This window comes from Pteropus medius, unplaced genomic scaffold, assembly GCF_902729225.1.
Source record: "Pteropus medius unplaced genomic scaffold, Ma_sr-lr_union100, whole genome shotgun sequence".
Lineage (NCBI taxonomy): Eukaryota > Metazoa > Chordata > Mammalia > Chiroptera > Pteropodidae > Pteropus > Pteropus medius.
This window is the reverse complement of record NW_024349797.1, coordinates 22,207,000-22,234,203: the sequence shown is the minus strand read 5'-3', so window position 1 is coordinate 22,234,203 and position 27,204 is coordinate 22,207,000. Positions and strand designations below refer to the sequence as shown.

Genomic DNA, 27,204 nt, shown 5'->3' with positions numbered 1-27,204 from the left:
TAATTTTATCTGTGCTCAATATGCAGATTAAAAAAAAAAGAAATCATGAGGCTGGAGCTGTTTACTTTTCCCGACAATTCTCTGAGCTGCTGAAGGAAAGAAAATCACCTTGGATCTAGCATTTTCTAAGCCCACTACAACAGCCCGGTCCCTTAGACCCATCTGGAAAGAAATCAATTACATCTATGTGTTAGTTTAATGTGAAATTATTTTATTTTCACTGCATTTTCCTTCAGGCTATTAGGAAGGAAAAAAAAAAAAAAAAAGACAGGCTTTGGTTCCTGACCACCCATTTTCTCTCCAGTTTTTTGGTTTCTTTTTTGCTTTAAAAATTTTTTAAATTTTTTTTTTTGGTTGAAAAATATACTAAGTGTGTATTTCAAATGTTAAAAAAATTATATATCTCGAACATGACAAAATTTTAGATCCACAATACATTTTGACAACAAGATTATTAAGAAATACCTTCCGCTTTCACTCCATTTAAATTAAAATGTCATTCTTTTCTTTTCGTATCTTCTGACCTGTTCGGTCTGACATTTGTCAGATGTGAAAAAGTTCTGCAGAGTATTTCAGAAAATGTTTGGGCAAAAGGAAACAAGAGATAAGTCAAATTTCCACGGAAGCACGCTTGCTGAGGAAGCGTCAGCTTTAAAAACGGTGCTGTGCTGGGACTGGCCGGTGTCGCTCATGGCACCGCGGGGCCCTCTGGCCGATCTGTTCTCGAGGGCAGCGTCGCGGGGACCCGCAGCCCCTGGGCCCGCGCGGCCTTCCGCTCTGCTGGCGTTTTCCTTTCTGCAGCGCGGAGAAGCCGTGGCGAGACCCCGTGGGGCCCCGCGCTCCCCGGGAGCCGCCGCCGCCGCCGCGGGAGCGCACGGCCCGGCCCGGGCCACCGACAGGCGTCCCGGGCTCACTCCTGCGCCCGGCCTCCCCCACCCTAACTGGTTCCAGATTTGCAACTTCAGAGGCTCGGGGACCCAGCTGGGCCGCGCTCTTGGCCCCTCGGGGACCCCCGAGCAATTAGTCCCGCGAGCGCACGGCCGGGCGGCGGGGGACAGGGCTCGGGGCTCAGGGCTCGGGGCTCAGGGCTCGGGGCTCCGGGCTCGGACTTCGCTGCTTCAGGCGCGGGCGCGGCCTTCCCCGCGCAGGCCCAGCGGCGCTGTCTGCGGGCCCCGCACAGACTCGCCCAGGTCGGGCAGGCTTGGGGAGGGGTCCCCAGGGCCTTTGGACGAAGGGCACCAGCCTGCGAGCGACATCTGCAGCGGGTGCGGCAGGCAGCGCAGTGCAGACTCGCTCTCCCAGGCCCCCGGCCGCAACGCCCAGGCCTCCCGGGAGGGCGAGACCACCCACGCCGCCGCCAACGTGGGAACCCGCCGTCGCCGAGGCCTGGGGGCGCTGCGGGGTCGGGGGCTCCGCCTGGCCCAGGCATTCAACACCAGCACCACCATCCTGAGATGCCGAGACCCCAACATGACCCGCTGCGGTGCCTGCAGACCCCCAACGCCCCGCACCCCCCGCCTCCCGGCCGGCTGGGCCCCGCAGACTCCGGGCACCAGAGGGGGAGGGCCGCCGGGGCGCTGTTCCAAAGGCCAGAAAATGGAAACTGTGCGAAAAGAATCCCCAAATCCGGCCGGGCCCGAAGCCCACCGGCTTACATAAAGCCCCAGGAGCCTCCCGCCCGCCCGCGGCCTCCCCGCCCCCGGGGTGAACGGTCGGCGGGCGCCCGGCCAGGCCATCCTGGGGTTGGCACCACTACCGACCCCTGCCCACGGGCCTGGCGTGACCCGGGGAGGGGGCAGGGGTCTCGGCCTCTTCCCACCGTCTGCCCCAGAAACATTTAACTGGCCTTTAATCACATTAGCAGCCGGCCCCAATTAGGGCCGCGGGAGGGGGAGGCCGGAGGAAACCGCCGCCGTGTCACCCGAGGATAAAGATCCTTTCATGCCCTGGGCCTGGCCATGGGCAACGCGGCGGGCCGCCATCCCCGGCCTTTGATGGCCCGCGCCTGGGCCTCGCCGGTGCCGACGGCCCTGTGCCCCCTCCATGCCCCAGTGTGCCATCGCCCTCGGGTGACCCGGCGGCCCGCGGTTCGGCGTCGGAGGCGCGCGCACCTGGCGCAGGCCTGACCCCGTCCGGCCCGCGGGCGGGTGCGCGCGTGCGCACCGGGCGCGCTCGAGGGGGCGCTGGGGGCTGGCACGGGGTCCCGGGGATGCGCCGCCGGCCCGCGGACTTCGAGCGCCTGGCTAGGACCTTGGTAAGGCCGCTGTCCACAGAGTGGTTCCGAGGGAGGGTGACCCCCGCCACGGGCGGCCCCGGCAGGTCACCGTTGCTCCCCTGGGCTCCCGAAAGGACCCGACAGCCCGCGTCGGGCCCTGTCCTCCTGCTCCCGGAGTGAGGCCAGCCGGCCCCCCCCCCCGGCCCAGGCTCCCGGGGGTCCCGGCTGGGGCGTCGGGCCCCGAGCGCGCGGGGAACCCGGACCCGGGGACAACGAGGCCGGCCCCGCGCGGCGGAACGCCGGCCTGTGCGCCCGGGCAGCGAGGAGGGGCCGCCTGCGCGCCGCCCCCCGCCGGGCTTACCTGGGGCGGGCTCCGGCCCCGCGCTCCCCTGGGCCCGCGCGGGGCGCGCGAGGGTCGGAGCGGGGCGCGCTCTGGACCGGCCCGGGTCGTGCGAGGACAGCGGCCGCCCGCGCCGCCAGAATGCTGAGGCCGCCGCCGGCCTTGGCTCCCGGGGGCCGCCGGGGACCCCCGCCCCGGGGCGGCAGCTGCAGCCCGAGCCGCGTGACCCGGGCCCCGACCTCCCGCGCTCGGCCGTTTGTCCGCACACAAAGGAGAACACTCATATTTTTCTTTCCCGGCGGCACAGCCTTCGCACCCGCCCCGTCGCCCTCCCCGGTGACCCCCCACCGCACACACGCTTCGCTGAGAACCGCTTTCTCTCCGTACGCCACTTTGTCTCGCCTCGCTTTAATTCCATAGTTGTATTCGAGGATGTCAGTATAGCTTAGAAAGTTTCATAGAAAGTCAGAAAGCAATTAGAGAGGCCCTTTTATTGGGGTTTCGTCGGTGCCATGGAGCCTTTTAAAGGAGAGTCTGAAGCACCGAACACAACCCCATTAAGCCGCCGAAACTCCCACAGTCCTCAATAGGGGTGCTCAATACTTCGACAGACTTTCGCTGGCTCATTGGGAACCACGGGGTTTCAATCCTAGTTCCGCAGCTGACTCACAACAGCGCGGCCTTGAACCCCTCATTCCTTCCTTTCTCATCGGAATTTCCATTGGTAAAATGGCCCAAGGGCCAGAGCGAACATTAATTAATGTCTGCAGAGCATTTCGGGTCTCCCTTTGACAAGCGCTATGAAACCTTCAAGCACTTCAGGACGGGTAACGCCACATCCTGACTGTTTATTTGAATTTTCAAAAAAAAAATTCCAGCCAGTTTCTAGAAATGTGAGCTCGATTGAAATAAACTTTTACCTCTCTCCGCTTTCAAAATCGATCCGCTGACATTTGGAAAATGGGTCAAAGAAATTATGCTTTGCTGAGAGAAAGACCACGTATGACCAAAGTTTGAGCTTAATTGAATTTTAGTGCCAAATTATAACACGCTGAATAACTGGACTTGGGCGAAGGGGGAGGGGGCGGGAGACCAGTCGGTGAGGCTGGGGCCGGGCAGTTCCAGTGCAAACACAGCCGTCCCCGGCTGGCCAGAGTGGCAGCCTCCACCAGCAGCCCGATCCCCAAGGACCGAGGGTATCGCTGCGGCCTTCACGTGGGAAACGGGACCGGCCCGGCTGATCTGTGGCTTTCCGTGGATATTTCTTGTGTATGATTTAATATAACAGGCAACTCGTCTACAGAACGTCGCTTTTCCTTTGTTGTTTTCAAGAGTAACTTCTGTTCTTCCCCATAAAAATGAATCCCTTCCTTTAGAAGCCCGTATGGAAGGAAAGCAGGTGTTTTAAAAGAATAAAGTATTTCTAAAGAGTCGGTACTGGGTTGTCAAAGCAAAGTGCCGCGTTTAGAACAGTTAGGCTTTTGCTCCTGGTGTGTCGTCACAGACGTTCGCTTTATCAAACAGAAGTTTTTTTTGTCTCTGGCAGTGCCCGGGTTCACTTTAGGAAAGGAGGGTAGTCGATAGGCTCATCATGAAGGAATGATAATTTCGATGGTGATGAAATGGGGCAATGGGCCGTTCACTAGATCCGTCAGGGGGTAATTAAAAACAAGTCTGCAAAAATGGAATATTTAATTGTCGAAGAGTTCGTGTTAGTCATCGAGTATTTTGAAATCGTTCTCAAATGTGCCCCCTTTTCTGTTACTTCATTGCCCCTGCGGGCCCCGCCTGCCCCAGGGTCAGCTCCTTGGCCTCCGACCCTGCGTCGCGCACGCGCACCCCGGCGGTCTGTCGTCCCGCGTCTCCTTCGCCTGGACGAGCTAGGGCCTGGGTGGGAAAGGACAGCAGGTGCCGAGACCCCAGGTCCAGCCTCAGGCCCTTCCGGCCCCGCCTTCAGAGTCCTCTGCCCTGACCCCTTACAAGCTTCTCTCTCAGGCCTCCTGATTCCCATCACAGATCGGCCTCTCCGAAGCGCCTGGCGCCCTCCCCTCCACCTGTCCAGACCGCTCGTCTCGGCCCACATCGGCCCGGCCCATGCCGGGCCCGGGCACCGCCTCTACCGCTCCACACCGAGGGCCTGATGCCCCGTCTGTGTTTCATTGCCCTGCGCTCTTTCTCATGTTGTGGTGTGACTCTGGGAAGGTTTCTGGTCGAGGAGAAAAGGACGGTGGCTCCTGGAGAGCAGGTATCATTTGACGCACGTCTGGGGCTCTGTCAGCGCCCGGCACCTGGAAAGGAGGCCCCCCTCATCGCCCGCATTCTGATGGGTAGAATGGTGTTTGGGCTCGCAGGAAGGAGAGGGCCGGGCGCGAACGCACCCCGTCTCCGTTGAACTCACAGGACCCGTCGCTGGACTTTTTTTTTCAAACAACATAAAACTGACTAAAATGAAACGGAATCTTAAATCGTTTAAAAAAACGACTGTGACTCAGTCGGGCTGCCATAGGAAGTGGCAGAAAAGCAAAGGAAAGCCATTCGCATCCGGGCAGCTCGGTCGGCCTGCGTTGGCTGTCCTCGGTCTGCCCGAGCCCAGGAGCAGATTCCCGGGAACAGCAAGAAAGAGATCCTAAACCTGCCGACATGTCCTGCCTAGGGCTCTGCCAGGTGACCCGTGTAGCGTGCAGCACGGGCCTCTCACCCTGGAGGTGGCCCTGAAGCACCGCAGGTCCTGGGAGACTTCGAAAAAGTGCCATTGCATTGCCGACCCGCCCACCTGAAGGGGCGGAGGACATGCAGTTTGTGTAGGGGAGTGTGGCTTCTGCGGGATCTGCCCAGACACTGGCCACAGGGCTTTGCTCTGAAGAGGATGGCAGATTTTACTCCGGTGGAGGGTGCGTGAGTAACGTGCTGAAATGAGAACAAAGTGAACAAAGCCACTTTAAAAACATTTCGGGCCCCCCCACCCCCTCCCCCAAAAACCCTTCCGGGAACAAAGAGCTGAATAGTTGCCGTGGTCTAGAAAGAAATTAAAATGACGGAAATGCACAGGGATTTGAAGGAGGAACGTTTAGCATTTAGACTTCAGTGAAAGTGTGTAAACAGTCCGTCTCTTGAGCAAGGCATCACGTTAGCCAAATCACAAGCGTTAGCGTTTAGCGATTACTGTGGTTCCCTTCGGGCCATCCCGAATCATCATCCGCCACTGAGAAACTGAACTTCCTTCTGCATCGGATCCTCAGCTCGTCCTCGTCCTCATCCTCGCAAGTGACAGAAGGACAATGAGAAAAAGCAGGTATGCAAAACACAGAGCTGGATGGCAGTTCTGCCGGTTACACGTATGTATACGAGGCATTATCTTCAAGCTGTTTTGAAAACTTTCTCTCTTTCTCCCTGGGGAAAAGTTTTAACACACGGACGGGTGGTTTAAGCCTTTCCTCTCCCTGTAATCACTGACTTTCTTCTCATTGTGTCTCTTAGACCAGGGACTTAGACCAAATGAAACACTGATTCCGTTCACATTATTTTTGGAGAGCATTGTGATGTTCTCATTTTGTTCCAGTTCAATTGTTTAATAAAATATGTAGGTTCAGGTTCGGTTTAAATCTGTTCACCCAGTATCCCTCTGGGGTGCAAAAAGACAGAAACGAAACAAAACCAAACAAAAATACCCGCTTCAGATTTACGGTTCGACACTGAATGAACATTTGGGTTTGCACCAACCATCCGTGAACAGGTGCTGCGTTTGAGTGTGTGTTAAAGACAGTTTTGGGTCAAGGCCAGGTTTTCAGTTTTAATCCTCAGTATCGTCCTTCCTGTTCTCAACAATCTAGGTGTTTCTTTATCTCAATTAGGTGCCAGGCCCCTCCGATGCCAGACTTTTGATGATACCAGTCCACAAAATCTTTGGAGGTGGATATTTTTTAGAATGTAGATTTTTTTTCCTCCCTGAATTTTAGAAAAGGAACCCAGTTATTATAGAATTCTGCAGCCTGGAGTATGCCCGTATCAAAAGCAGGGACATTTGACGGTGAATGTACCAGCGTTCATGCTGAGGGGCATCCATAGAGACTGTTGGTAGCCTCGCGCCAGGGTAGGCACTGAGTTTAGGAAACCACTTTTGGTTTGCAGAGTGCTTTTGGAGTTCTGGACATTGATGTAAAGGATTGTGGGTCTGCAGCACAGAACCCTTCTCTTTCCCTTAAAAAAAAAAAAAAGGCCTTTTCCCATTGGTGAGTTTTAATTGTAGCACAGGCATTTCGGTGTTGCTTGTTTAAAGCAGGTGTATCTATTTTTAGGTAATTCACAGAACGTCATGGACTAAGGATCACACTCGAGCGGATTAAAAGTGCGACGTGTCAACATTTCCGAGGCGAATCTCCACATGTTCAGACGGAGAGGCATCCTGCTGTCTGGACACAGTGCCGAGGGCAGCCGTCGACCCCTGATGGCCATGTCTCGCCCCTCCCCCACTAGGTAAGTCTCCCATCCTTAAAAAAGCTGCAAGGTCCTTATTTGCCTCTGGTCTTTCTAACGTGAATAAACTGCACGCACACGACTAAGAGAACCTAAGATGCTACGAGCTCCTTAAAATGGTGACGTTAGCCACCAGCACGTGGGCGGGATTCCTGGAGGGGGACAGGGCTGGGTTACGTAACCTCTACCGTCCCATGCAACGTGGACTCGGTGGGTCTGTGTGACCTCTGTTACGTCCTCATAACCATCAGCTGTTTCGAGAAACAGACGTTTTGCACAGAAATAGTGAGCATTCCGACTTCGATGGGAATGTGACACATATTTTAATTAGTACTTTTTTAGTAAGAGAGGTCACGGGCTGTTTGTGAATTGGCTTGAGTTTTTTTTATATGAGCAAATTAAATGCACGTGGGCTCCGCACACTCTCAGGAGAGGTCGGAATTCCTCATTAGATTTTATTTGGTGCTGGACACACGTGTTCGACCCGTAGGAACGCACTCTGAAATGGAGGTGGGAGTCGTGGGGGGAGAGGGTCGCTGTCAAGATTCAGTTTTGCACTTGACCTTCGGGAATCCACGTAGCGCTCAAAGCATAACGGTCCCGTTTCAGCCATGCACATTTTTAGGGGGTCTTGCAAATAACTTGAGGTTCAGTAAGCGCACTCCGGAGGTGCTGGCTTCGCGGAGATGACAGCTTACACTGTGAACGCGGAAGAGGCCCGAAGGCCAGCGTCCCTGCGTCCCAGGCAGCTCACAGGAGAAAACAATTTTCCATTTATGAGAAACGACTTTCCAACGTTCTCTGTGCATGGTTGCTTGACGGTTTTGATCTGCAGACCTTTTTCTGCGTACGCTTGGGATCTCTGTATCAGTATGGTCTTTGATTCATGCATTCGATTAAATTTATTGAGTGTCTCACAGTCCCAAGTACCGGGGTGAATGACGGGCCAGTGGGTGTGGTTTCTGCCCTTGTGGGGCTTCGACTCTGCCGGGGGGTGGGGGGAGACTTTCCACAACAGCAGCAGCAACATGTAACTTGGGGAGCTTTTTAACGCCCGCCGTTTTAGCAGCTCAGAAGGAAAGGAACCTTCGGCAAACATCTCTGGGAGCCCTGCCACCGGCCGGGAGTCCCGCGAGGTGCTGGGGAATATGCCGGGTGACCCCCACTTTCGATGAGTTCAGGGCCTGGTGGGGAAGAGTGGGCAAGGTCGTTAGAGTGTCATCAGGGGTAGAATCTTGGGGGACACACGCAGGGGGTGCTGCTGTGTGTGGGGTGTTCCAGGAAGAGGGAACACCACCCAACAGCTGCGTGTCTCTGAAGGACAATAAGCTCTGTGAGGGATGAGAGCGGTGAGGGGCGGGCCGGGTGGCTGGTGCTGGCTTCTCTGGGGCTCGTCTATGGCTGCTGAGTTACGTGCTCCTAAATGACAAGAATTATGCGGGTTGAAGATGTTCTGTCAAAGGTTTCTCCCGGATCAGGTGCATATTTTATATAAAATGTTCCACAACATGAGGTCTAATTTGACATCTCTTAAAGAAAAATCTGATTTCCCAGATGCAGCCTGGGTAGCTTTGGATGTCAGATTCGCTTCTTGTTGAATAAAGATTTCAAGCGTGAAATGCCAAGAAGGGGCAGGGATTCGGGTCCTTTCTTGGGACAACAGTGACCCTAGCTGCAGACTGGAAATGCAACTGGCATCTCACAAAAGGCCAGCAGGCCAGTTACACGACGGAGGCCTCCCCTGGGCCCTTACAAGGAAGACCTCCTCCCGCCGACCCTGCGTGGGGCCAGAGGGGCTGCTGGCTGAGTCGCGTGCCGATCCCATCCCTAGGGTCGTGAGGGTGGCACAGATGTGGGCACAGCAGAAGGGGACAGGCTGCCCCACCCCTGTCTTGGAGCCAGCTGTTCTGTTCTCGCAGAGGGGAGTCAGGTGACAGCCATCTCTCAGGGCCGCTGTCTGCAAGTTTCAGACTGTCCCCCTTCACTCTGAAGAAGTGGACGCCAGCAGTGGCCGAAGCAGCCGGTCAGAATGCCTGTGACCCCCGCAGGCCTCTCTTTCTCTGGTCCAGAAAGCTGCCTGTCTACACAGTGAAGCCGATTTCTGGGCTCAGCCAAATCCTTTTCTCTTTTCTAGGAAGAACAACCAGTTAGTCATTAGTTGTTCAATTCCACTGTGTTTTTTCACCTTCTCATAAAAAAATATTTTTTACAAAAATGTGTTAGAATTTTTTTTTCCCCCTTTGGGAAAATTCTGAGGATTTAATTGCCCTTAAAAATTGTGGAGCCTGTCAGAGGAAATTGCAGGTAGAATAGTTTTACCCAGCAAAACTAGTCCTGTGATTGTCACCGTCGTCAGGCTTCTCAGACGAAGCCGTGGGAAGGGCGGCGGGACTCCAAGCGGTGAACCGCACTGCAGACCGGTGCTCAGAGCGATGCTCGCCAAGCTGAGCAACACACGCCCAAGTCCGCACCGCGATGTCTGAGCAATCAGGCCGCTTTTAAAATGATTCCCAAATTTGCCCGCCGGAAGAAGAGCCATATCCACCCCACTGGTTTTAAGTTAAAACAGAGTAATTGAACCTGTAAAAAAATTTTTTTTTGAAGAGACAAAACAGCTTTAGAGCATATTATGACTAGGAAAGCAGGAGCAATGTTACTGGCTTTATGCAAAGTTGCGTCTGCTGTTTGGCTCAGCCAAATTCCTGTTTATTTCCAGGAGCGAACAGGATTGCGGCACGTCCCGCGCAGCCACGACCTTTTCTTTAGCCGTAGGATAAGGGACCACCTTTAGGGTATGAGAAGCTCAAGTGTTTTTATCCCCCCCAAGAAATACTCTCATCCTTCCTGTCTTCATTGCTGATAAGTGAGTTTCTAGCGTTGAATTGATTTATCTTTATGAAAAGCAAAACTTTCTAGAATATGAGGCTTATCTATGCAACCGGACTTTGCCATCTGGGGACAAGAAAGGGCCCTGCGGTTTTTATTCTTCCTCCCAGAGTCCAGCGCTCATGTTGACCGGTAATAAACCTCAACGAGCGGTTACTGGCTCCACAAAGGATGGAAAGTAGTTACTCTGATGTTCGAACTCATTTTTAAGTTAGCCGTACTGCGTCTGTCGATTACTAATTTATTACATACATATATTTGTATAGTTCCGGATAGATCCGTGTGGACGGGAACAGCACCGTCCTCACGCGAAAGTATCAGCTCGTGACGACCCTTCGGCATTGTGGACAAGGCCAGTGAACTCGTAGGCTGCTAAGTTGTCGGGACTTTTGCGAACGAAGAAGCCCAATACGAATACGGGATGGCTTAGGAGTCGGACGTTGCCTCGGGAAGCGACTGTCTCAGGTCCAGCCCTGGGCCTTCAGCTTGGCCACTCACGTGTCTACAACTCGGGCTTCCTCATTTGCAAACGATGGGGCGTCTTCCCACGGGAGAGCCATCGGAAGGCTCGACCCCACGACCCCGGTAAAGCGCGTGGCGCGGGGCCGGACACTGAGCTCAGTGTGTGCCGATGTAGTGGACCGGCAAGGAGGAGCGGGAAGGACCTTATGAAAACCAAATTAGAAAAATTAAGGCGGCCAGACATTTGCCTTATGAGCGATCCAGATATGTTTTCAAATGATGTATGAAGAGTATTATGTACACTCTCAATATCTGAGTGCTAAAGAGATTTGAAGGTTTGTTGGCCGTGGAAGTTATCAGGTTATTAGTGTGTGTGTGTGTGTGTGCGCGTGTGTGTGCATGCACTCACATTAAATGTATCTGGCCGCTTGTGCATTTTATGGCAGCAGGGCTGGTGTCCGCCCCATACCTGCTCGGAGCTGGGCAGGGTGGCCGCAGCCAGCCTTCACGTGGTGAGGACCGCTCACACGGCGGTGGGCACCCTGGCGGCTGCGGATGCGCAGGGCGCTGCGGGGGACTGGCTCGCAAAATGGGCACCTCAGCGGCTGCTCCCCGCCAGCACCCCGGGGGATGCGGGAGGAAGGCTTCCCTCCTCTTCCTCCTGGCAGGAAGGGGCAGGGCAGCCAGAGCCCGGGAGCTGGCCGCGGCCCCAGGTGCACCCTGCGGGCGGCATTCTGGTGCCAGGCTGTCCCTTGCAGGGGGAGGCGAGGGCAAGGTAGAACGGAAGGACACGGAGGAGCGATGGCCTCAGACAGATCTGGCTCAGCCTGGGGCGAGCGTCGGAACCTGCCAGAGCCTCGCTTTCCTCTGCCGTGTGCAGATAGCTCACGTCATCAAGACGAGCAGCAAAAACCCTGCTCTTCCCGCTTGCAGGCGGGGTAGGGAGGCGATCGATGCTGCTCGGTGTAATAACACGGCATTCGGATGAAAAAGAGGCTTTGCTTCCCGAAGCAGTCCACTTTTATAAATGCCGGAGGCAGAAAAAACAATAGAATGTCCGAGATAAGCTGGTGGTACCTCGGGCCAACCATTTCGTCCAGTCCTGACATCTACAGATCTCTTTTTTGTGGAGAGTGCTATTTCCACAGAGAGTTTTTCCCACCCTGCAGAGGGACGAGGACGTCCCCTACGCCATGAATCGCTTTCCATGCCAAGGCCCTTCCAACGTCTCCTGTTCAGTAAGGGCCCGAGAAATCTGAAACAATAAAATCTAGACGATTCCCTACCTGGTTTATTCCCAATAACTGGGCTGGATCGTAGTGTTAATGTTGAGGATTTTATCAGTTCTAGACCAGGCCCGGCGTGGAAATAGCTTACGTATCTAATATTTTAGAAAGTGGATGCAGTATACTATTAATTTACTTTCAAGCTATAAAATTAGGTTTTGGCGTGTCCACGAAAACCTTTCTAATGACATATTTAAGATAACGTGGTAAAAACTCTGGAGGACTGAGTCCATAAACGTAAACCGATTTGTATGATGCACTGTTAATTATCAGTCAATTTCCTCTGGGTGGTATTTAAAATTGGCTCGTGTGTGTAGACAGAGTCTAAATGTGAGTCTCGCTTATGAAAAGACAACATTTTGGTTGAAGTTCTGAGTACGGATTGTGTAACAAAATAATATAAAATATATGAAAATGGCGCTTGTATTTTCCCCCCAGAGAGAATCTCACGCTGAACTCTCCGACAGTTCTGTGTCTCTTCCGTGACTTTGTCTCATAGCTAAAGGGGTTTCATGAGAGCTAATGGTGATAACTTGTGGGCTGCACCCCATACCGATCTGAGGGCTTTGCCCGTGTCGACTGCTTTATTCCCGGTGTCGGCCTGGCCACTGGGGCGCTCCTGTCGCCTCCCTCTGCAGATGAGGAGGTGGCAGCTCAGCAAGACTCACCCTCGGCCGGGGTGGTGGGGGGGCGCGTCAGACTTCCCCAGCCTGCATGCTTCAGGGCTGGTCAATCCTGCTTCTCAGTACCCAGGGGGCACTGGGGCTTCCTCATGTTCAGTGACAACTTTTTCTATTACAAACTATATAATAATAAATAGGAGTGGGCGTAAATTAGGACTGTTGGGCAGATTTCACAATGGCGAGTATCATGAGCTTCTGTAGCCTGGCGTGACGGTGGCACTCAGACCGTGCACCTGGTTTGGACAGAATCGCTGGTCGAGACACGGGGATGTTTCCAGATTGAATTTGTCCTGTGAAAATTTAAAGGACAACAAATCTTATATTGTAAATATGGGCTCCACCTGCAATGCAAAACGGTAACTAATAGTTACGAGGGGAGAGCTATGAATACGATTTTAATTTAAAAAATCGTTCTGTTTATCGAGCATATCTCCCGGGCGAGGGGCTGGGGAGAGGACCACATCAGGAAATAACAGAAAACATTCTGGATGGACAGAAAAAGACTTATAAAGTTGAAAGTGATGTAAAGGAGGTATAAAAAGTGAACGTTTTCAAATAACCATCTTCTGTTTCTTAAGAATACCGGTAGTTGCAAAAGTAACAAGTTAAACATAAACTTGGGGACACAGCCGTTCCCCTCGTGTTCAGGGGACACGTCCAGGACCCCCAGTGGGAGCCAGAAAACTCGCGCAGTGCCGAACCCTGTATATATTATGTTTCTCCTCTCCATACACACCTGTGGTAGAGTTCAACTTATAAATTAGGCACGGTGAGAGATGAACGACAATAACCAATAATAAAATGGAACAATTGCAACCAGATAGTGTAGTGGAAGTCACGTGAACGTGCTCTCTCTATCTTATTGTCCCGTGCTCGCCTTTTCACCGAGAGAAAGCGTGTCACAGCCTCTCTTTGGCACATCCCAGCTGGCAGCCCCACCGCCCGTGTACTCTGGGGCCACGACTGAGTGAAATAAGGATTGTTTGGACGTAAGCGCTGAGAGACCACGACAGTCGATCTGACATCAGAGATGACTACAAAGTGACTAACAGGCAGCAGGCGGACAGAGGGATGAGTCACGTCCCACGAGGGACGGAGCAGGACAGAGGGAGCGTTCATCATGCTACTCAGGACGGCGAACCATTCGAAACTTATGAATTGCCTCTTTCTGGAATTTTCCATTTAACATTTTCGGACCGTGGTTGACCATGGGTATCTGAAACTGCGGAAGTGAACCAGCAGATAAGGGGGGACCACCGTGCCAGTAAAGGACAGTGACGCCACGAGAGACTGATTGATTGGCGATCGCGTGCTCCTGACACTGGGGGGACCACCGTGCCAGTAAAGGACAGTGACGCCACGAGAAACTGATTGGCGATCACGTGCTCCTGACACTGGGCTGGCCGTCAGGACTTCTCACGTAGCCCGGGGCCCAGGGGGCCAGCTCGCGTTGGGTGAGTGGCCCTGTGCCGCATTTCTGACGTTTGTATATTTCGACACATTTGATTTGTTTATTGGTTAAGTGAGATCACCAAGGATCCAATATCCTTGAGGGGACCGCCACCCCCAGTCTCTCTATGTCAGAGAACCCCAAGAAGCTGTGAGCGTGGAGGGCAGAAGGCGAAGAATAAGTGGCTTTTAGACTCCAGGTCGGGGTCGTTAGGGAATCAAATGTGTTTGTGCTCATTTCGAAGCAGAAGAAATGCACTTTTACAGGAAGAGGTGAAACCTAGTTCTAATCCTGCCCACTGGAGTCCATGGCGTGACTCCCAGATGGTGCTATTATGAGTCTTTTGATATTTTTCCAGCTAGGAATATGAAATACATATGAGAAAAAAAAGAAAAAAAGAAAAACTTGTGCCCTGAGATAAAAGATAAGCACATCTTAACTGCTGGCAGCCTCTGTGTGTCTTTCCTGAAATGCTCACCCTCTAGTGTGAATGTGAGATCAGCCATGGGTCACGTGATTGGCGTCTTAGGGGCACCTGTGGGCCCGTGACTTCCTCTGCCTGGTTACCCCGCACCCCCAGTGCACCGAACAAGGTCTGGGATGTTGGAGATGCTTGAAAATATGGATGACCAAGTGACTTAATGATCGACAGGGAAGAATCTAGAATGGAAGCCATTCGATATACAAGTGCCTTTTAGGAACTCTGAATGCTGCGTTTGTATTTCAGAAGTAATTTTTGAGAATTCACTTTGAGAGGAAGACAGACTTTTCTCTTTTATGTAGGGTGAACTGTTTTAACTAATTTGTTCGGGACACACTTGGCTCAAAACCCGATGGATAAAGCAAAGTCCCCTTAAGGATGTTGGCCCCAGACCACAGGACCTGGTTTGAAGTCTGTTTTAAGAAGGCGACAGGATTATGTAATTATTCACGATTCATAGGACATGAAAACACCTCTTCCAAGTACGAGGTTGTAAGATAACGCACCCCACAAATTCTAGACTTGCGGAATGTGTGCACCCACCCACATGGAAACCACCCACATCGAAGTGCCGGGGCTGAGGACACACGGCCATGCATCCCTCGTGTGGCCTGCAGCCGCTCCCTCCAGCACGAACCCGAAGGAGCCTGGGCTCATGGTGCTGCTGAGAATGTGACAGGCTGGAGACGCAGGTGGCCGCTGCGAGGCACCGGGACCACGGGGACACCTTGTCCCCGTGCGGGGCACATCCGCACGAGGTGAGGAACTGCAGAGGTCTAAACTACGGCCAGGTGCAGGCGATGGGGGGCGTGGGGCGCGTGGAGAGACGGTCCGCTGGGCCCCCGGAGCCTGTCATTCTGGGCGGGGGCCCCTGCACGTTCATCCTGTTTGCGGATAACTGAAAATCACGGCACCTCATTTAACCAGACGCATTTGGGAAGCTGAGAGCACCCGGTACCACCCCGGGGAGATCCCCTGGCGTCGTCGAGAGTGGGCATCGCTCGCTCAGTCCCATTTCGAGGAGCTGCCCTTGGCTAGCAGGGCGGGCAGGTGCGCAAACCTGGACAAGCACAATGCGAGCGGAGCCGGGAGCCAGGGAAGGGCGTGCGGGTAGGGTGGGGGCCCCGAAGCAGGAGCGGGGCGAGCCCGGGGGCGTGGCGTGGGCATAAGCGAGGGCGAAGGGAGCGCTGAGCAGACGCGGGGCGCGTTTGAGGTTGGGGGGTGCAGCGTCGCGGAGGTGGGGGACTCCTCGACCATGGGGGCGCCGTGTGTGCCGTGCCGAGAGGTCGGGGCTGGCAGTGGGGAAGGGGCGAGGACCTGGGTCACCTCCAAGGTTCCCCTCTTGGAGCCACAGGTGCATGGCAGGTCACGGTGAAGGGACCCCTGCTGGGGAAAAGCGAGGGGACCTTTAGCATGGGGACTTGGGGGAAGGGCGGGAGACCAGCCATGTCGTGGTTGGCCTGCTGGTGGGAGCTGAGTCCCGAATGCTCTCTGCCGCGAGGTCCTGGGAACCATCGCTAAAACAGTTCCCTGGAGACAGAAGCCTTGCTGGCTGGGCAGAGGGAGTGGGAGGTGGAGGACAGAGGCTGTGACTCACCATCCCAGGGCCCACCTGCTGCACAAAGCATGCGCCCAATCAATACATTTTCATCGGAAATACTTCCCTCTATTTCGATAGACCTTCATGGTCAGTGCCGCCACCATCCTCACCTACTCAGTCTTTACGGAAGCTCGTACTCTTGACCTGCCAGACAGGCTTATGAACTTGACCAAGCAGGAGCAAGGGATGGGCCCCAGATCTATCCAGTTGGTGTTTTCTTTTCCAGTTGGCCTTCCCAGAGGGCGTGCTCCCGCCCCGCCCCCACACGCGGGTGTCTTACGTTGGAGCTGCATCTTAGCTGCCTAGGACACTATAAGAAATGTTTCCCACCACATTGGACCGAGTAGCTGCCATCCACCAGAAACGCAAATGGTGTGTGGCCACCGCCCCATGGGAGTGCGTGGCCTGTGTTTTTTTTTTGTTGTTTTTTTTGTTTTTTTTTGCTGAAGGTGGTAGAAAATGGACAGGACCGAGTTCTCTAAAGAGATGATACCCACAGAGGCGTTAGGACCAGAGGGACATCAACAGCTTTGTTTGTGTTTGGAAACCCTTAAAGAGACCAGAGAAGTCAGAGAAACGTGACAACACAACCGTCATTGCGAGCATGAGAGAGCTGTCTTCAGTATCCCCACCTGCTGAGAATTAAGTAGCCTCTGCCAGTGCCTCTGACAGTGAAGGGGTTAAAATAACAAATAAATGACTTTATTTAGACTTGAGCATTTCTGGCATTTTTTTTTTTTCTAGATTTTTTTCCCCCACAGTATTTGATGTGACAGCTTTTGTTTGCTCACACTTGTCTCTCTTTTAAAATTCTCATATCAGCGGTAAAAGCTATTTCTTTTTCCTGTAACATCTTGAGCTTGGTATCCACTGAAGGGAGAAATTGCTCTTGCATTACTTGAAATTATAATATTATACCTAATTTTGAGGGAGAAGAATTAGAGTAATTTAGATCTCAGGTGCTGAAGATTTTGCAGGCGGGTCATTTGCAGCATTATTGCAGGTTAGTCATCCATAAAAGTGGTTTTTTTTGTTTTTTTTTTCTTTTTCACTGTGGGGGTGGCTCCGCCAGTCCTGGTATTCTTTGGGAATGCTGATTCTGAGGCCCATTCAGACATGGGAAGGATGGTCATCAACCATTGCGAGGCGATGGTCTGGCCTCGGCAGGGCTCTGGCTGGGGAGTGGAGGGTCAGGTGACATCGTGCCCCTTTCCCCATTCGTAGGAAAGGAGCAAGCGGGGCGGGGCAGGGGCAGGATGTCACCACCTTTGAGCAGATCCTCTCCATCCAAAGCGACGGCCTTGGGACCGTGGTAATTTCAAGTGCGCAGGCGCGAGCCGGCCCGGCGGTGGGCGCTGGGCATCAGGGGCCCATGATCTGTGTGCGCGAGGAGGTGACCCAGCGAAGCCTGTCTGTCTGCTCCCTTCTGCGAGATCATTTATGGACTGCGAAGAAACCAGAATTTCTCGGCGGATCATTTTAACGGCAATCTGGGAAAGTCAGGTTCTGTTTCCTGACGTTTGCTCATGAGAGCTGTAGTTTCTCCCAGTTTCCTTAGCCTCCCACGGCCTCTTCCGGGGCCAACGTTTGCCACAGGCCTTTGGCTCACGGGTGCTCGCCTTTTGGCCACTGATGTCCAAGTGAGCCCACACATAATTTGTTCACGTGGTTAATGGGGTTCCTTAACCCCTGACGTGTTTCGGGGTGGGGAGAGGGTGGAATGCAGTCTGCAGTCTGCAGGGCAGAGGGACCGATCGCTGGCTTTTCCTACAGTCTTACCCTGTGAGGAGGGACCCGAGGAGCCAGATGCCAGTGGAATTCTGTAATGCCGGCTGCAGCGTAAACTGTGGTGGGGGTTGAGCCGAGGACTGTTCTAGAAAAACCTGTAAGTAATTAAGTTCTTCCTCCAGCAAGGTAAAAGCTGAGTCTGAAGCTTATTAGTACAAAAAAAAAAAAAAAAAAAAAAAAAAAAAAGCGAAATCTTTGTTGGTGGTTATACTACTTTTTAAAATATAAACAAAGAATTCTGGCAAGACAGGAAGACATCGGATCCCATTACCGACCCAAGCAGAATAAAACAGAAGATATGGCCATTGTCGTTGCATGTTTTAAATTGCCGAGGTCAGAACGAAACTTAGATTACCCTGTTTCAGCAACTCCCAGACCACGTTCCCGGGAATCTAATATATTTCTCGGGGTGGGGGGAGGTTTCACGGCCAGCCGCGTTTCGGAAACCTCGCCCGCGTGCCCAGCTCTGCAGACTCACAGTTCGGCGCGTCGACAGAGTGCCGATTGCCGTTAACCCGGCGCTTTCTCGTCCCCTGTGCCCGTGGAGTCCTCCACGGGGCAACTGCTAATGTCTCGTGGTGTCGTCCAGGCCGTTCTGACATGTGTATGTGGCCTTCAGGACAGGCCACACGCTCCTCGAGGACAGACACTTCCCCCGTCTCAGCTTTGAATCCTCAAGGCGCCCGGTGCAAGGATGGGAGTGCCCCATTACCGTTTGGCAGAAGCTTGCCACGTGGCGGGCCTCTGAAGGTGCACCTCGAACCTGCTCACAGGGATGCAGTTGAGAAATACAGGTGAGAGGCAGAGAGACGCTGGAAATAAAGGTTCGCAGAGCGAGTCCGGCTCCTCCCCGCTCTCTCTTTTTCCTCCGTGGAAGCAGGTACCTCTGGTGGACTCTGATGTTTGTTTGTGCTTGAAAGAATAAAAGCATAAAACATTTCATTGTAAACTTGGGAAAATAAACGATCTGATGGACCGAGGCTGAGAGCAGACACAAAGCAACTGTCAAGGTTGAGTGGGCGGCACCCCATGTTGGTGGAGGGCTTCGAGCACACGGCACCGAGTTTTGAAAGAGAAAGCTCACCAGCTTGGTGTTCACCTCCATGAGCGACCAGAGTGAGTGACAGTCCTCTGTAAGGAGACTCGGGCTGTCGCCGAGAGGGAGGCCGGCGAGATAGTGCGGCGATCGTGGCCCGGTGTTGCGGGCAGTGGGGGTGTCACAGTCCCACAGTCTCGGCCCTAACGACCACCTGCTCCCCTGTTTAGTCACGTGGTCTTGGACCAGAGTTCCCGTTTCTTTATTTTTAAATATTTAAAAATATTTATTTTAAAATATATTAAGTTTTTATACATTAAAGGTTTACACGAACTATCTCAAATTTTGATTTTATTAATATCTATTTCATAAGGCGGCTGCGGTCCACGTGAGTACTTGCGTGGACCTCCTTGCGTCTGTCCACATGAGCACCAGCAGCGTTCCGAGGCGTGCGCGCCCGTGTCCCGCGTGCTGGTTCTGGGACAGGGGCCCTGGTGGCGGAGGTGGTTGGGGGCGGGGCCAGCCACCCCGCGGGGGGCCCTGCGAGCCTCGGCCTGGCCTTCCCGCCTTCGCGCAGCCCCTGCCCGCAGTGAATCATGCCGACCTGGGCGACCAGTAGCAGGTGGGTGACTTTGGAGGCCAACTCATAAAAGACATGGCCGCTTCAGCCATGCTCTTACTTTCCGCGCTGGGGGAAGCCAGCTGCCGTGTCGTGAGGACATTCGAGCAGCCCTATGGAAAGGCTTGCGAAGAGAGGCACACGGGCCACCTGCCAGTCACCGGCACCGGCCTGCCAGCGAGGGGACGTCCCGTCTTAGAACCAGGGCTTCCAGCCCCAGTCGCCCCCTAGACTGCAACCTTTATGGGAGACCCTCTTCCAGAACCTCCCCAGTTCAGCGCCCCTAAATCCCTCACCTCCAGGAACTCTAAGCTAATAAATGTTTATTGTTGTTTTAAGCTACTAAGTTTTGAGTTACTTCGTTCTGTAGCAATAGGTAAATAATACGAGTCACAGAAACGAGAAGGCAGAAGGAAAGAAAAAGGCTCTAAAAAGCACGATGTACGTGACATAATTTCATTCACGTACCATTGTATATAACTGTGCGTGAAGAAACCAGAAAGATGCATAGTCCCAGACTTGTAGGAATGTCTGCGTTACAACGTCAATTGCCAAGTGACAAATATAAATCACGGAATGATGTGTGTAGAATGATTCTATTTTGGTACAAACAATAAATCCACCCTCCCATGTGTTTACAGAAGCACGGCGGAGGCGGGCGGGCTTCTGCAGGGGCCGGAAGCCGGGGCCACGGAGGAGGTGACGGCGTCTGCCTCCGTGTCATCTTTTCTGGCAGCGTTTCGCTTGTTTAATGGGCTTAAATCACTTTCGTAGTTTGAGGCTATCAGTAAATAAATATTTTTAAAAAGTAAAAGGGAAGGCGGTTGAAAACGAGAAGTGAGTGCTGCACGCTGCTCAGCATACGGAGGCGCTTGTCAAAGGTTCTTTTCTGCGCCGGCGACCTGCGTGGTGGCCCACACCTGGCAGTCTGGGGAAGCCTGCGGATCCTTTTTCAGACTGTTTTTAAACGAAAAAATTAGAATACAAAGGGAACCCGTTCTATTGAACTAGAATTACGGTATGTTAAAGACCAAACTTGTCGTATAGTGCTGTGCATGCTGTTTAATTAATAATTGAAAGTAGAATGAGAATCAGCGATGTTTTGAGAAACCCACGGTTTCCATTGATGCCCGAGTCACGGGAACTGCTCACACGCTACCCCGAGGTCCGCTGCCTCAGTTGACAACTGAAGGGCGCGTTACGCACGTCCGTTAGACTGTACTGAAAACGAAGACGTGACGTATTTTTTCCCATTCAAGTTCACAGGTGTCTTTGCGGCACACGGTAGCTACGAAGAAGTCGAACTGCAGGTTGCTTCGTTTTGGGAACGTTAGCTGGCGACGTATGACATCAGGTCTCTGTGGGGCAGGGGGTCGTTGGGCGGGCAGACCCAGAGATGCTCAGGAGCGAGTGAGGCTCGGCGGCGGGGCCGGGCACCGGATGCTCATGCCGCTCGGATGCCAGTGGGGACGGTGAGCCAGGAGAGGAGGGCGCAAGGCAGTCCCCCTTGCGGCAGGTGCCTGTCGGCGGAGCCCGGCGCTAGCTCCCCGTCCTGCCCTCCCGTGCCGTTTTCCCGTCTTCCTTCTTTTTTTATATCTTTGAAAAGCCAACATGTGGTTAAAAAAACAAACCATACGGTGACGTGTTTTACATTCGACGGGACCCTGAGTCACCTGCTCCCGCCGTGGTGCAGAGCTCTGGCATCCGGGAGGAGCTGCGTGTTAGCCCAGCTGACAACGAAGTGGGCCAGTCACTCCCGAGTCTTCCCAGCCCTGTGTCTCCTCAGGAACCCGCAGAGAGAGGGAGCACCTTGCAGATCGCGCTCGGCAGCTCAAGATCTCATGGCAAAAGATGCCGAATGCCCTCAAAACCTTCTTTGCTGTTTTTAATTCTTTTTGCTTGCATTTTCTGCTTCCATTCATGATTCCCAGTTCATCCAAGTGACGTTTTCTGGCGTTCATTTTCCGGGGCTCATGCTTTGAGCTGATCTTCGGCCATCGCTGGCCCTCTTGAAGCTGGTGACCATTTAAATCTTTCTGAAATTACAGGAACTGTTTGGCAGCCCAAGGACCTGGGTAAACACAGCACCAATGGCCCCTTTGTGTCAATTGCCTTTCCTCCAGGGCCCATTTTGAGGACATCCCCACTTGTGAAGGTCAATCATGTAATTTGCCACTAAGTCTTAACAAATTGGAAAGGTCCAAAGACCCACAGCTAGAGATCCAGACCCTTCCAGACCGCTCCTCGAACGGTCTCAGAGCCAGCCAGTCACCTGACTCTTTCCCGAGGACTGCTTATGTGTGGAGACCTGGCAACAAGGCGTAGGGCAGTGTCCGTCAAACTGTGTGTCACACACTTCAGCAGGTTGGTAAATCTAGTGAGTCGTGACTAACATTTAAAAATGCGAAATGGGAAACCGTAGTAAAGGTAAATATTGCACCGTAAAAAGCACGTCTCAGATGTGGACACAGATGCACGTGTGTGCGTCCCAGAGTACGCCGTACGGTGTATTTCTCACTTAGGGTCATTGTCAAAAAACCGGACTGTCCCTGTTGGAGAGACTGTTCCGTGAACATTGAATAGTAGGCGGCCGCTAAGCTTACGTCGTGGTCAGTGAAGCAGCGAACACAGTGGCTGTGCGGCCATGAGGTACCAGCGGCTCAGCGGGGGGAAGGAGCGTGACTCTGTTTCCTCCCTGGGGACCGCCTGCCACAGGTGGGCAGGACTTGTACCCAGTCTTGCCGCAAGGCAGATGGGAGGGCCTGGCCGGTCTTTGGCCACCTCTGGGAAGGGGTGTTCCCCCTCGGGGGGGTGGCTCCTGGGTGGCAGTGGGGGGACCCCCTGAAGGAGGCAGCTGGGAGCACCCAGCGCTCTCAGTGGCTGAGCGGCAGGTGGACTGACCTGATAAACGGTGTCTGGGCAGCTCGCCAGCAGTGTCCCCTGCACGGAGGTCAGATTTCATAGCAAAGGTCCCAGCTCTCTTGGGGGAGGAAATGAGGACTAATTGTTCCGTAAGTTAATTCCAATAGGGAATCCGAGGGTTTAGGGTATATTGCATCTTTTAAAATAATCATGTGCTGCCACCATTGCAGCTCTTAACAGTCCATATGTGACACGAGTGCCACACAAATGTCACCTTTTATGTGGAATCTGGCAAGAAAATGTATTGTTGTCTGTTGCCTGATAGGGTTTCAGACTTATTTTTTGGAACAGGTGTGCCTTAGTTCAGCCAAAATGGCATGGCTGTCCTTGGTGCATCCCAGCAGTGTTGAGAAGGGCTGTCCCCAGGCCTCTGGTCGGTTGGCACACGTCTTTGGCCAGCAGCTGTTATCAGGGACGTCAGGGTCACTGTGGATCATGAACTGGACTTGTTAAATATTTTGCAGGCTTCCCACGTTCAAAGCTGTTGTGCCTCTCCAGGGCCTACTGGGAGGCGGCGGCGTTCCGGGGGACGTCCCCACTCAAACGGGAGTGTGAACAGGAAAGGCCGTTGACATGATGCTGGTGGAGAGGAACCCTCTTGAACGAGGAGAAAACACCTTGACCGTCAACTTCCCCTCCCCGCACCTCCCCCCGCCCCCCCGCACAGTCAATGCCACCAGACTCCCGGCCCGCTGTCCGTGTCAGTGTCTGCTGGTTTTCCCTGTGCCTTGGATCCGCTCTCACTGTGTGTACTGTAACCCATGACCGTGAGGAAAGAGGGTCAGGAAAAGCGAGGCCAGGCTAGGAAAATTTGGGTCTGGACGGTTTGTCCTCTTGGAGGAGTTCAATGTCCTACAGTTGGTCAGAGCACAGCACGCATTGTCCAGAATTTTCCCAGGCCAGCCTGGCTGGTCCCATCACTCGGGTCGGGCATCGTGTTCATCGGCCGGGCTCTTTAGTGTCCTGGGTGCCTGTCTGTTGCCACCTCTAATGCAGGAGCAAAGATGTTGGGGGCGGGGTACCGCTGGTTGAATGTCAAGGTCAAGTCAGCGTAGCACCCGCTGCAGCAGAAGTGTGTCATTTCTCTAATCAATCTGTCAGTTATCTAATCCATTTTCCTGCCATCTGATAACGAAGACCCTTTACACGAAAATTCACTACAGGTTATCAGTGTTCTGGTTCATCTATTTCTAGAAAAACAAAACAAAGCAAGAAAAGAGTAATTATAAAATCCCTGTTTAGCTGCTTCTTTTTGCCAATTTAAGAAGCCAAGGAAGATCACTAAGTGTGGCAGACGACAGCCCCGTCACTGAGCAGGCTGGCGGGCGGACCGCTGCCGTCACTCTGAGGGGGTGCCGCGCGCGCCTCTGGGTACACGGAGAAATCTTTCTTCTTTGTTTGTGTGGGGAATCGAGAAAGGATGTGGTCCCTTGGGACCGGTGAGGGCTGAAAGGGAGAAAATATTGTTTACAGCAGCGGATCTTAGTCCTAACACACCCGATGTCCCTTTTTGGAACACACATTTTGTAATGCTCTGTGATAAATGACAACACACAGCTACCGATCCGGCCATCTGCACGTGCAGGGCGCTCACTTCTTTTGCGTGAGATGCTGCCGCCCCGTCACCAGGAAGTGGGTCTGCTTGTCCACCCGTTGACTCCGCCTGGCCTTGTGATTGACCATGACTCATGGAATGCAGTGGCAGTGATGTTGGATGACTCCAAAGCCGAGACCTCAAAAGGCGTCGCATCTTCTAGCTTCTCCCTCTCAGAATCAAGTCACCGTGTGAAGGAGCCTGAGCTGGCCACCTGGAGAGGCCACACGAAGGAGAATCCAGGTGCCACAGCTGACAGTCCCAGCCAACTGCCCGACACGTGGCCTTCCAGGACCAGTCTCTGGCTGATCTGCCTGCTCGTCACGCAGGCACAGCGTACTCAGCCAGCATGGCGTGAGCAGAGGTGAGCCATCCAGCAGAGCCCGCGCCCGTCAGTCACCAACCCACAGACCTGCGAGCGAAGAAATGGTCAGGGTTTTAAGTCACTGAGTTTCGGGTAGTTTGATATTTACCAATAGAAAATGGATGCTCTTTATTTTCTTTGCACGTCATAGGTTATATAAATTACCGCACATATAATTTAAACAATGTGATATCTTAATTGTAATGCAAAAGGAAAAATAGGAAAGGAATTTATAATTAATGATATGCAAATGCTAGAGCTCAGCTGCACGGGAGGTTGTAACGAGGCCGTTGAATGAATGTACCTAGAGTCACCAGACTTCTGTACTGATGGCGGATCGGGCACCGTGAGTGGCATTGCCACCCGTGATGCGACTTTCTGAAAGGGTGATCAGTTCTCGGTTGAGTTCAGAAGAACAAAAAATAGTATTTTACCTCTATGCACTATAATAGAGTCCTACAGAATCAATTTTATGTTAAAACTGCATCCCCCAAACCCTTTGTGTTTATGCATAAAATGGAGTTACATGCTGGACTCAGGTAAATATAAACACATTCACAAGCTGAAGGAATTAATCACCAATAGCCCTCGGCTATAAGAAAGGTTATAGGAAGTTCCTTCAGGCAGAAGGATATTGATACCATATGAAAATATGGATTACGAACAGGAATAGCACTGAAAATGATAACTACATGGGCAAATATTTAAGATATTTTTTTTATTTAGACCTCTTTGAAAGATAGTTGACTATTTTAAAAAATAATATAGTGCGAGGTTTATAATACACATAAAAATAAAATCCATGACAACAATTGCGTAAAGGTCAGCAGAGGAAAAATGGAAATATACTATTTTAAGGTTCCTATCCTATATGCAAAGTGATATAATATCTGTTAAAGGTAGACAGCGATAAGTTAAAAATAAATACCGTAAGTCCCAAAGCACTATCAAAATAGCAAAACAAAGACATATTTCTCATAAGCCAACAAGAGATAAAATAGAATTATAAAAAATTTACAATTAATTCAAAAGAAGAGAAAAAGAACAATGAACAGGCAGAATGACTAGAAAAAAAATAGCAAGCTTATAGATTTAAACCTAACCATACCAATATTCACATTAAATGTAAGTAGTGAAAATATGCCAATCAAAAGCAGAGATTATTGGATGAAAAAGCAACACTCGACTATATACTGCCTGCAAAAAAACAAAACAAAGCATCTTAATATGAAGAGATAGGAAAAGATTTATTATGATAATAATAATCAAAAGGAAGTTAGAGTATCTATAGTAACATCAGACAAAGTTGATATCAGAGCAAAGAATATTACCAGGGATAAAGAATGTCATTTCATGATGATATTGATGTCAGTTCATGTACCCAGTAAAACAATTTCAAGACAAATGGAGCAAAATCTGATAGACCTGAAAGGAAGAAATAGAAAAATCAACAATTATGGCAGGGATTTCCATACACCTCTCTCAGTAATTGATAAGACTTGAACAACTTGACCTAACTGACATTTGTAGCTCACTCCAACCACAACATAAGGATGTACATTCTTTGAATTGACCATGACATATTTATCAAGATAGATCATAATTTGGTCCATAAAAGAAGTCTCAATAAATTAAAGAGGTTTCAAGTCATACAAAGAGTATTCTTGGATCACAGTGAAATTAAACTAGAAATCAGCGACAGAAAGATGACAATCCCCAAATATTTGGAAACTAAATAACACATTTATAAATAACCCATGGGTCAAAGAAGAAAACAAAATGACTTATGAAAATTAAAATATTACGTATCAGAATTTATGGGATGCTACTAACCAATACTTCAGGGGAAATATGTTGCATGAAACTCTATTAGAAAAGAAGAAAGATCTCAAATCAATGACTTCGGTTCCTGTCTTAATAAGTATGAAAAGGAAGAGCATAGTAACCTCAAATTAAGTAGAAGAAAGGAAATATAAAAGATCAGAGTGTGAATCAATGAAAAAAAAAGAGAGAGAAAATCAGTAAAACCAAAAGCTGATTCATTGAATAAATCAATAACACCGATAAACCTCTACACAGACTGACAAGGAAAAAAGAGAGACGAAATAAATTAGCAATAACAGAAACGACCGAGGTGACATCGCTATAGCTTGTACAGTTGTTCAAACTATGATAAGGGAATAATATGAAAAACTCTATGCCAATAAATTTGCAACTTAGATGAAATGAAGAAATACCTTGAAAAACATGAATTCCGAAGTTCACTCATTAAAAGTTAAATTACCTAAGTAGCCCTCTATTTATTATAGAAATAGAATTTGTAATTAAATAACTTCCCATAAAACCAAGCTGAAATGGCTTTACTGGTAAATTCTGCCATACATTTACAGAAGAAAAAAATACCAATTCTATACAAACATTTTTTAAAAATTGAAGGGGAGGGAATACTTCCCAACTCATTTTATGAGGCCAGTGCTACTCTGATACCAAAACAGGACAAAGACATTTCAAAGAAAGAGAATGATAGATCGACATCTTTCATGAACATAGATGCAAATGTTTTGAACGAAGTCGTAACAAATTCTTGAAACAGTAAGTGAAACGGTAAGTGATCATACATCACGGCCACGTGTGGTTTATCCCAGGAATGCGTTCGTTGATTTCATATTAAAAACTCATTATATTAACCAAATGAGAAAGAAAAACCGCATGATCATTTCAACAGAAGCCCTCCTCCCCTCCCTTCAAAAAGCATTCAACAAAAGCCAGTATCCATTCCTATTAAAAACGCACGGCAAACCAGGAATCAGAAGGATTTCCTCAGTGAGATTTTGGGCATCTGCAAAAAACCTTCGGCTGACATCACAGACTAAATGCTTTTACTCTAAGATCAGGAACAAGACAAGGATGTGTTCTCTCATCACTGCTATTCATTCCTGTACTGGGGATTCGAGCCAGGGCAATCAGGCAAGAAAAAAAATCAAAGGCAACCAATTTGGAAAAGA

At 51.3% G+C, this 27,204-nt stretch overlaps 1 long non-coding RNA gene across 1 annotated transcript in view; it reads left to right on the top strand.

Moving 5' to 3' along the window:
• Positions 1–2,129: 2,129 nt before the first annotated feature.
• LOC120619705 (uncharacterized) overlaps positions 2,130–27,204 on the top strand; it is a 106,097-nt gene continuing 81,022 nt past the window's right edge. Inside the window, exons 1-2 of the long non-coding RNA XR_005657632.1 lie at positions 2,130–2,254; positions 6,851–7,028. This is a non-coding gene — a long non-coding RNA (uncharacterized LOC120619705). The remainder of the gene's footprint in view (positions 2,255–6,850; positions 7,029–27,204) is intronic.